The following is a 12,073-nucleotide window of genomic DNA, read 5'->3' on the forward strand; positions in this document are numbered from 1 at the left end:
TTAAGGAAAGCCTAAATGAGAGAGATAAAGAAGCATAGAGTGGAAAGGGGGAGAAAGGAGGTTTATGTTCCTGAAGAGGAAGATTAAACAACGTAAAGATGTCACTTTTCCTAAAATTATGATAAAGATTAAGTGCAAGACCTATCATTTGTCAACAAGGTATTTTATTAAACTTGACAAGTTTATTTTAAATGGACATCAAGTAAAAAATAGCCCAAAATAACTATGACACTTCAAAATAAGAATAAGGTGGGGAAACTCTCCTTTCTGGATATCATAGAATTAAAACAGATTTACAAGAAAAAAACAAACAAACCCGTCCAAAAGTAGGCAAAGGATATGAACAGACACTTTATATGAGACCAACAAACATACGAAAAAATGCTCATCATCACTGGTTATTAGAGAAATGCTAATCAAAATCACATTGAGATAATCATCTCACACCAGTTAGAATGGTGATCATTAAAAAATCTGGAGACAACAGATGCTGGAGAGGATGTGGAGAAATAGCAACACTTTACACTGTTAGTGGGAGTGTAAATTAGTTCAACCGTTGTGGAAGACAGTGCAGTGTTTCCTCAAGGACCTAGAAATAGAAATTCTATTTGACCCAGTAATTCCATTACTGGGTATATATCCAAAGGATTATAAATCATTCTATTATAAAGACACATGCACACATATGTTCACTGCAGCACTGTTTACAATAGCAAAGACCTGGAACCAACCCAAATGTCCATTGATGATAGACTGAACAAGGAAAATGGGGCATATACACCATGGAATACTATGCAGCCAGAAAAAAAGGTGAGTTCTTGTCCTTTGTAGGGATATGGATGAATCTGGAAACCTTCATTCTCAGCAAACTGACACAAGAACAGAAAATCAAACACTGCATGTTCTCACTCACAGGTGGGTGTTGAACAATGAGAACACATGGACACAGGGAGGGAAGCATCACACACTGGGGTCTGCTGGGGGGATCAGGGGAGGGACCGTGTGGGGGAGGGAGGTTGAAGAGGGATAACATGGGGGTAAATGCCAGATATAGGTGATGGGGGGATGGAGGCAACAAACCACATTGCCATGTATGTACCTATGCAACAATCCTGTGTGATCTGCACATGTACCCCAGAACCTAAAGTACAATTTAAAAAAATAATTAAGATAACATGTTACAAGCACAGAGATAGATAAAACCAGTGAACCAGAATGCAGAGTACTGAAATAGATATATGCATATATTGCAACATGATATATCATAAATCAGGGTGGAATGGATAGACAATCTGATAAATGCAACTGTGGAAAGAATTTGTCATCCAAAATTAGATTTGACTTGAAGGGGAAAAGCAAAGCTTTTTAAAACTTTCAGAAGATATATAAGATATTATCTATATGAGAGAAGGGTGCCAATGGGTTTTTTATCCAAAGCACAGAAGCCATAAAATAAATGATTGGTTGAATACATTAGAATTATGAACTTGTGTTTATCAAAAAACCCACAAAGTAAAAATGGAAGCTACAAAATTTGTTAAGAACACAAGAAAAAGGCAATCTGTAAGAAAAATGATCAAAACATGTAAGTGAACTTGGGCCAATAGAAATGTACATATACTGCTCATGAAAGTTTTAATAAAAACAAAACAAAACATAATTTGGTATTACCTAATAAATTTAAATTTTAGTATCTTGCACATGAAAACTAGGAAACACACATCGTAATGTTCATGCTTCTAACAGTTAAGTGTTTTCAATAGTGAAAAACTGGGTGAAAATCCCTAAGTGTCTTCGGGCAAAGAATGAATGAATTGTGATCAATCATACAATGGTATGCCAGTCTGAAGTGAAAATAAGTGTGCTGTAGCTATAGGCCTCAATATAGATGTGTCTCAGACACAAAATGTTGAGTAGAAAGCAAGTTTTAGGAGAATACATCTATATCTTATAATTTATATAAATTTCAAAACTTTTTTTTATATTTAAATGTATTACAGCCATTCCTCAGTATTCCCAGGATATTGATTCCAGGACACTGCCCCACCCATACCAAAATCCTCAGATACTGAAGTCCTGTATAAATTATCTCAATGTTATTTATAATACTTCAAATACAATGTAATTGCTATGTAAATAATTGTTATACTCTATTTTTATTGTTGTATTGTTACTTTTTATTATTTAAAAAAAATATATATTTTTTGAAGGGTGAAAACTTGACCAGGAAAGAATTCCTGAAGAACATGACAGCTGAGGTGAGTTTATAAGAAATAAGATGTGTGCAAGCAAAGGGTGGGGTGAGAGAAGGAGAGGAGGGAGAAGAAACAGCATCTTGCATCTGAGAGAGATGTAAGAGAACATTCAGAATAGTGCTAGGAGATACACCTGGTTGTAGTGAGAGATAAGTGCAGAAGTTTACTGGTAAATGTTTAATGACTGACTCTCCAGGGATGAAAATGTACCTACACACAATATAAATGTATATATAGACCTTTAATCTATAATAACATATAAATGTAATTTTATTGTAAATTTTACTGACATGAATGATATGGTTTGGATCCCTGTCCCTGCCCAAATCTCATGTAGAATTGTAATCCCCAGTTTTAGAGGAGGGGACTGGTGGGAGGTGACTGGATTATGGAGGTGGTTTCTAATGGTTTAGCACCATCCCCTTAGTGCTGACTTGTGATAGAGTTCTCACAAGATCTGGTCGTTTAAAAGTATGGCACCTCCCCGCTTTCTCTCTTCCTCCTGCTCTAGTAATGTAAAATGTGCCTGCTTTCCCTTTGCCTTTTGCCATGACTGACAGTCTCCTGAGGCTTCCCCAGCCATGCTTTCTGTTGGCAGCGGACCCACATGAGCCAATTAAACCTCTTTTCTTTATAAATTACCCATTCTCAGGTATTTCTTTATAACAGTGTGACAGCAGAATGATATGCCCTTTATTTATAAATATTAATGAAATATATAGTACTCTTTATTGTAAGTCCCATATAGTCAACTAATTCTAAAAAGAAAAAACTTTTTATTGGTTTTTACCAAACTCTTCTATCTTTGATCAACCTATAGTTTCAAATCAACTATGATTTGACAATTAGTGTTGCATATCAATTCACTAACTTTTCCTAATAATGTATTGTCATTACATCTGTTTCTTATAAAAAACTTATTTTTAAAGAGCTTTATTGAAGAATAATTTGTATACAAATAGCTGAACATATCTCTAATGTACAACTTGATGAGTTTGGCCATAAGCAAACACTTGTGACACCATCTTCACAATCGAAGTAATAGACATATCCAACACCTCACAAAGTTTCCTTGGGTACTTGGTTTTTATTTTGGTTTGGGTTTGGGGAGTTTCTGTGGTAAGAATACTTAATATGAGACGTGCTCTGCTTAAGTGTACATGATAGTACTGGTAACAATAAACACTATGCGGTACAGATCTCTAGAACTTATTTATCTCATATAACTAAAACTTTATATCCTTCAAACAATTCCCCATTTCTCACATCCCCAATGCCCTGTCAACCACCATTATATTCTCTACTGCTGTGAGTTTGACTGCTTTATAGATACTTCACGTAAGTAGACTCATGCAGTATTTGTCCTTCTCTAATTGTATTATTTCACTTAGAAAAATGCCTTTCAGGTCCATCCATCTTATCATATATGGAAGGATTTTATTCTCCTTTAGAGCTTCATAATATTCCATTGTATGATATGTCATATTTTCTTAATCCATTTATCTGTTAATAGACACGTATGTTGTTTTCATATCGTGGCTATTGTGAAAAATGCCTCAATGAACAAGAGAGTACAAGTAACCCTTTAAGATCCTGATTTCAATTATTTGGATATATACCCAAAAGTAGGATTTCTGGATCATTTGGTTATTCTGTTTTTCATGTTTTGAAGAATCTGTGTGACCTAGTTTTAAATTATTTCTCACCCTAATACAAATTATGTTCATTAACTCAAAACCTCCTTCACCTTCTGTACTACCACATTTCAGAACTCCACTGTTTCCTCAATTATGTGAACACCCTGCTGAATTGGATAATATTTTAACTACTGAAATAATTTTTAAGTTTAGTGCTATCTGCTATGCAATGCCCATAGATACAACACTTTTAAATTTACTCTGAATTATTACTTTCGCAGTCACTTTCTTAAATTCAGACAATCAACAAAACAATACATCAAGCCCTGATTTTTGCTATTTGCCAACTGCCAGAGTGTGCATATTCCCACCATGACTGATTTCGGGTTACCAATGAAGTCAATGAATGCAGATTTGGGGAGGGTAGTACGGTAGCACGCTGTTATGAAGGATTTCCTCCACACAGACACATCAGAAATAGCTTCACGAGCATAGTTAAGAAAAAGTATTGTAAAATAATTAAGAAGTTACACATTTTCAATATTTGTCTTTAATTTTAAAATAGCAGGTGATTTTTAAATAGTTTTAAATAGTAGATTTATAAATTTTTAATAATGGCTGTGTTTAACAACTGGCTTTCAAAATTCTTGGAAATTTGACAGTTGGCTCTTGTGAACTGGCACTGGTCCTCTCCAGCCCTCCATTTGGTGGATGGGCTGAGTGACAGCAAATGGGCTGGAAAGGAGCAGACACAGGATACATGTGGCAGAGCTTGCTGCTGCCACCTGGGAAAACAGATGTACCACAGTTTCCTTGCATTTGGATGTGGCCTTTTACACTAAGTTTTGACAAATCGGTTAGAAGCAGAAGTGATACATACCATTTCGAGGCTTGGGCAGGGACCTCACACACCCATCTCTCCCCCACCCACCTCTCCCCAACATGAGATCAGATCTCTCTCCATCCACCATCAGAATGAGAAGAAAGAGAAGACGTTCCCAGAAGATTGAGGCATGAAAAGCAGGAACCTGAGTCCTTAATAGTTATGTAGAACAGAATCCCCCTCCACCCACGGGCTGGTTTACATGCTGGCCAGAACAAGTCTGAGTGGAACAAGACAACAATTTTACTTTATGAAATTACTGAGATTTCCATGCTTATCTGTGATAGTACCTAGTGTGTTTTTACCTCAAAAAATATAAAATCAACACAGGGTGTTACTTTGCTGTGCAATTAGATTCCTACCTGTGTTTTGTATCTGTCTTCAGTGCTTCTCTATCTTTCCTTAATGCTTAAGCTACAATTTGGATTCTGGATTCAAGGCCTGGGGCAAGAAAACTGAATTCTGAAAAGACCCCCAGAGAGAGAGAATTATAATGGAAAGCAAAACCTAGCTGTGTATGATAACCTTCTATGACAAACAGCTTTCAAGCCTGGGAGTATAAAATTCTTTAGGGCCATCAGAGAAGTAAGTGGGTTATCATAGATACCTCAGGAAGGAAAGCATGACCTCAACAATAACAGATCAAATTTGTATATTTGAACAGTAATACCAAAGGAAGTGGCAAGTAAAATGTATTAGTCCATTCTCACACTGCTATTAACTGGGCCTGGTGGCCAGTGCCTGTAATCCCAGCTACTTGGGAGGCTGAGGCAGGAGAATAGCTTGAACTTGGGAGGTAGAGGTTGCAGTGAGCCAAGATCATGTCACTGCACTCCAGCCTGGGCAACAGACCCAGACTCCATCTTGGGGGGAAAAAAAAGGAAGAAATACTTAGGACTGGACAATTTATAAAGGAAAGAGGTTTAATTGACTCACAGTTCCTCACTACTGGGGAGGCCTCAGGAAACTTTCAATCATAGCAGAAGTCAGAGCCATCATATCTCATGAGACTCACTATCATAACAGCATGGGGAAATCAACCTCATGATCCAATTACCTCCACCTGCTCTCACCCTTCTCATGTGAGAATTATGGGGATCAAATTCAAAGTGAGATGTTGGATGGGGACACAGCCAAACCATATCATAAGACCAGGATGAAGAAATTAATTTTTAGAAAATCAGGCCTCCCCAAGAACGCAGGGTTCCCAGGAGACAGCCAGCCCTTCAGCACAGCTTGTGTGTATTGGTTCAAGTTCAGATATTTCCGCCTCTCTTACCACTCCAAATGGGTATAGGTTAGACACCTGATCTTTCAGTGATCTGTGCAACATTCTTCTCCTCTGCTTGAGGTGTCCTTATTTCCTGTTTATTTTTATCGGGAATTCTTCCACAAAACTTTAACAATATTATGTTTCACAGTCTGGGGTCTCTTCTTTATTTTTCTCTTTTAGTGGGCTGTTTTTAAATGCCTCCTGGCTTGAGTTCTCTCTCTGTATTTGCTGACCTCTGCTGAGTGCAAAGATAGGCACAGTCTCTCCTGAGTCTCACCTTGTTATTGATCCCAAAACACAAACAGGCAGATGTGTCATTATCTTATCCTCTATTGTGATGTCAGGCCCTTTACTCTCAACACTTTTCCTATTTTCTTCAAGGTACTCCTTTTTTTAGTTATTAAGACAGAGGACCTTTGAAAGTGATCAGAAATTGAAATTAGCTCACAGAATTTTTTATAATATATTCAGATCCCAAATAAACTGAGAGATACAAAATATTTCAAATGTTTCATTTAAATCATAAAGTTCTATTCATAGATACATCAAAATGCTAAATAAATGCCTGACCCCATAACAGACTGCTCAGCAAAAATTGTTATAGTAAGGCAACATAATCAAGTCCAGCAGGGTATCTTCCCAGTTTTCTATTTTCAACATCTTTCACTCTCAAATCATTTGTGCTTTTTTATCTATATTAAAATACAACAAAAATTGGAAAGCTCATGATTCAATATTATAGAAAAATATAGAGATTTTAACAATAAGACCCAGCTGCTGCTGTTTTTAGATCCAATCTTCTGTGGATTTTAAAAAGGAAGAACTATAAGGATTGTAGTTCCATTGTTTAGAGGTGATTAGGACATGGGGGCTTTCCCCATAAGAATGAATTTATGCCATTACTATGAAAGTATGTTCATTTAACAGCAGTCGGTTTCTTTTAAAAGGACAAGTTCATTTCCTTCTCTCATTCTCTTCCTTATTCCCTCTCTTGCTCTTCCACCACATGAGGCCTTCCACCATGCTATTGGCAGGGCAGCAAGAAGACCCTCACCAGACATCAACACCTTTATCATGAATGTCTCAGCCTCCAGAATTCTGAGAAATAAATGTCTGTTTACTTATTAATTACCCAGTCTCAAGTATCATTTTATAGAAGTGCAAAACAGACTAAGACAGCACTTGAAATTAGCTTTTGAAAGTTAATTCAAATCAATAAATCCTGGTAAAAATATTCTAGTGGCTTTATTTTACTATAGTATAAAAATGAAACCCAAACCCCTTTTTGTGGCGATCTGAGGGGTCCATAAAGTGTAACCCTGCCAACCTCTGAGCTTCTCTTCCTCCAAATCCTACCATTCACAAAGTAATACTTAGGAATGAGTCATTTATAAAGGAAAGAGGTCCTTTATAAATGGCCTTTTTTCACCTAGAATATGCCAAGCTCTTATTTATCTCAGGAAGTGTGCACCTGCTGTCTCTTCTGCTTTGGATAATCAATCTTTATTAGAACATTCTTATGGCTGTTTCTTTATGTAGCCCTTACTTAAAAAATTACCTTCCACAGGAAGAATGGAAAGGACCTAGTATTTGATAGCACATGGTGACTGTAGCTAATAATAACTTAATTATACATGTTAAAATTACTAAAAGATTATAATTGGATTGTTTGTAATGCAAAGATAAATGCTTGAGGCAATGGACACATTCTCTATGACATGATTACTATACATTGCATGCCTGTATCAAAACATCCCATGTACCCCATTAATATATATACCTACTGTGTACCCACAATAATTAAAAAATTTAAAAATATATGTAAAATCACCTTCCCAAAAGTTCTGATCCCATCACCCTGTCTGGAGTACTCATCCCTATCACCAGTTATCAATCATAATTCTGTAACTGATATTTGTGAAAACCTGTTTATTTTACTATGATCCTTTCTTTGCTCCTGGACTAGAAGCTAAAAATGAATCAAGAGCTCTAGGAATATGTTACGGAGGTGAAGTGAGAACCTTCAGGAGAATAGAACCAATATAGAGAAGAGAGAGTGACACAGAGAGAGAGAAACCTGGTCTAAGTGATGTCCTTTGCTCCTGACATAAACAGCAGTAGAAGCTGCCCCATCCTTGCTCTGCTCAGTTAAGTTATATATTAAATCTCTCTTAAGTCAGTTTGAATTGGGTTTTCTTGCACTTGAGTTAACAGATAATACAGAATCCATAACACCAAGGAAAAATTAGTAGTAGCATCATTTAAAACAAAAACAAAAAGCATAGGATGGTCCTTAGGGAAGTTGTTTTAAGTGTCTTAAAGGAAGCATGCCCACACAAAGAAGATAAAGCTAATAAGACTCACATATGATGGTCAAACAAAAATTTTTATATAGTATTTTGGCACAAATTATGAATGGCAATGTGCAGTGCTCTTCTCTGAAAGTACTTTAAAGAGTATCTCCAGTGTCTGAACTGAGTCCACTGGCATCCAATCTGTTGGTAGAGGGAACACGTGATTGACCTCTGTGATACATGCAAAATATGGAAAGCATCTGTCTAGTTGTCTATTGAAGTTGTCTATTTAAAAGTGGGCATTTTTAGGGATTAATGCAATGGAAGTAACAAGGGATGCCACACTAAGTAAGAATACACACTTGGAGTATGAGAGTTAAAAAAAAAAAAACAAAGTGAGAGAGTAGTATTCTTTTTATTTGGGATGGTGGTGACTAGTCTAATGTGCCGCAGGGTGTACCTGAGGGCCTCAGGGTCATGTGGCTGTATGTTCAGAGAGTCCTTTTCTGTCATAGATAATCTCAGAATTTCTAACGCCTGGTATCTGGGACCAAATGCCATTTAAACTATGCCCATTTCAATAACCAATTTGGTAATTATTACAACAACAACAGTGATTCAACATTTTGGAGCAGTTTCTAAACATCAGGTGCTGTTCTAGACGTTTAACATGTAGTATCTCATTTAATCCATCAACCACCCAATTGCTATTAATTTCTCCATTTTATAAATGAAGTAACTTAAGCAGAGAGAACATTTATTCTTCTGATGAGTGGAATGTCAGAGCCTCAAGAAAAGATAACTGAAGTCAGATGCATAAGCTAAAAAGTACAAAGCAAGGTGAAGAATTTCAGAGCCAAAAAGTTTGGTCCTTACCTAAATTTAGGTCTGTCCACTTTTTGGACCTAAGCTCTTGGGAATATTTTCTTGGAGTTGAATACTTATTATGTTTGATACTTAATAATACTATGCACAAACCAGATAAAATCAGAAACCCTGTCATTTTTCATGCACTGGAAAGTGGCAATTTGCATTCAGCACAAAGCAAAATCTCTCAATGTCAGAGAAGAGGCTGTTGAAGCTGGGGCACTTAAGGAGATCAAATGGCAAAGAATTCAATAGGCCAAATTGTGTATGACAGAGGAAATGACAACGTGCCAGTTAGGAAATAAAAATAGATGTCCAGAGAACTTAACACATGCAAGGATTTTTTTTTTCCTGTGAATGAAGTTCGTTTGAAAACTTCTGGAAAAATGGAAGTTCTTTGTTGAGATGAGATTGTAGATGAGTAAAGAGTTCCAAATACTTTCAACCTGGCATAATTTGGCTTTAAGGAACAGCAGTTTCATTATGAAGGAGCAATGATGTAACTAAAAGCATGAATTGTACCATGAGCCAACAGACTTAAAAGTTAAGAAAAAACATTTAATTGCAAACCTGCTTGCTAACTTCCTCTATAAAGAGAAAGCACCTCCCCCCGCTCATTTTTTCAAACTTTTTACACGCCCTCATGTGCCTGACATTCTTTGCTGGCAAATCTGTACTTGAGAATTCAAATCATGGATGAGCATACTAGAGGAGCAGATTTCAAAGACCGAGTGAAAGAGAAGAGAGACACAGGGGTACACCCAATCCGAGTTATCTTCTGATTGGAATAATAACTCAGGGAGACCCACTCACTCTATGCCTATCGGGACTTAGTCATGTCATATTATATATGCTCTAGCTCTAGTTCATAAAAGAGGGAGTCGAAAACACAGCTGGACCGAAATTATTTGATTTTTAAGGAACATTTACAAAATAAAACAGGAAATAACAGTCTCTCTGCGGTGGCTGGTGACAACACTGCTCTGGAGAAAAGGTATGAGATTTCACAAGGTCTTTTCTCACTTCTGCTTCTGAGATTCAAAGCCATTTGACTTTCCAAAATGCCTTTCCACTGAGATATGATTCCTAGTCTTGAGGTCCCAGGAAGCCAAATAGGGTTTCCTTTCCTCATTCTGACAGATAAGGTTGTAGGGGTCTGCAGAATCCAGGGGTTTATACAAAGGCCTCAGCTGAAAGAACAGACAGCAGTGGCAGCCTGGAGCTGGGACAGATGGAATCCTGAGCCCTATGGTTCTCAGCTTGAGGTCCCAGTAACACAAGACTGATTACTTTTACTGGTGGCTTTTGATTCCTCTCTTCTTGTATTTTCCATTTATTGTGATGAAAAGTCACGGCTATTTATGAAATATCACATAACAAGTACAGTAAATCCATTTGAAATCCTGCGACATGGTTCCAATCTGCCTGGCTTCTTTTCTGCTGGCTTCTGCTAATACACCTGGTGAAACTCAGAAGGTACAGCTGGAGTCTGTCTTTGAATCTTTTTAAAGCATCAATTGGAGGCTAAAACTCAAAGCAATGACCCCTGCATAACATAAAACCTAAAAGTTTCCCAAGGCTCTTCTGTGAATTAAATGGCCAAGTTTCAGAAACACGCACATGGCATTTGAATGAGGTTCAGGGCAGCTGGTCAAAAAAAGGGATTGAACAAAAGAAGGGCAAACTTAAGCTCAGTGAAGGAGCAGAGAATCCAACAACAAACGCAGGCAGACAATGGCACGATGGCCATGCAGAGCTTCCCAGGCCTCTAAGGGAGCCAGGGCTCCTGAGGATCTGGCAACAGTGTAATTAAATAGGGAGTATTAAAGCACCATTCTGATCTCCCAGACATGTCATATTATACCTTCCACCTTTTCTTTTTCTTTTTCTTTATTTTATTTTTTTGAGATGGAGTCTCGCTCTTTGTGCCCAGGCTGGAGTGCAGTGGCACGATCTCAGCTCAGTAGAACCTCCACCTCCCAGATTCAAGCAATTCTCCTGCCTCACCCTCCTGAGTATCTGGGATTACAGGCACCCACCACCACACCTGGCAAATTTTTATACTTTTTATTATTATACTTAAGTTCTGGGATACAGAATGTGCAGGTTTGTTACACAGGTATACATGTGGCATGGTGGTTTGCTGCACCCATCCCCCTGTCATCTACATTAGGTATTTCTCCTAATGTTAGTCCTTCCCAATGCCCCCATCCCCTGCTATCACCCACCCCCCAACAGGCTCTGGTGTGTGATGTTCCCCTCCCTGTGTTCATGTGTACTCATTGTTCAACACCCACTTATGAGTGAAAACATGTGGTGTTTGGTTTTCTGTTCTTGTGTCGGTTTGCTGAGAATGATGGTGTCCAGCTTCAACTATGTCCCTACAAAGGACATGAACTCATCCTCTTTTATGGCTGCATAGTATTCCATGGTGTATATGTACCACATCTTCTTTATCAAGTCTGTCATTGATGGGCATTTGGGTTGGTTCCAAGTCTTTGCTATTGGTGCTGAGATGGGGTTTCCCCATGTTGGCCAGGCTAGTCTCGAACTCCTGACCTCAGATTATTCCAAAGTGCTAGGAATACAGGTGTGAGCTACTGCACCCAGTCTATAGCTGCCACTTTTTCTAAAGACACCTTGAAACTTTCTGTTCCAACTTGAATTCAATGTCCTTCTAGTGGTGCTTCTTGAGACTGGTCATGTAACTCTACCTTTTGAAGGTGCCCTTGTATTAGGACAGGAACACTACCCGGCCTCCCATTCCTTTCAGTTTGCAAAACAGCCGCCTAGACTGACTTCTATAGCTCTAGAACCTGTAAGGCTCCAAAACACTGAAGCCATCATTTTTCTTTTTTTTTTAA

The 12,073-nt window shown here is 37.8% G+C and overlaps 1 protein-coding gene across 1 annotated transcript in view; it reads right to left on the minus strand.

Moving 5' to 3' along the window:
- LOC144581571 (uncharacterized) overlaps positions 1-12,073 on the minus strand; it is a 375,083-nt gene that overhangs the window by 267,514 nt on the left and 95,496 nt on the right. The window lies entirely within an intron of this gene.

This window comes from Callithrix jacchus, chromosome 2 (assembly GCF_049354715.1).
Source record: "Callithrix jacchus isolate 240 chromosome 2, calJac240_pri, whole genome shotgun sequence".
Taxonomy (NCBI): Eukaryota; Metazoa; Chordata; class Mammalia; order Primates; family Cebidae; genus Callithrix; species Callithrix jacchus.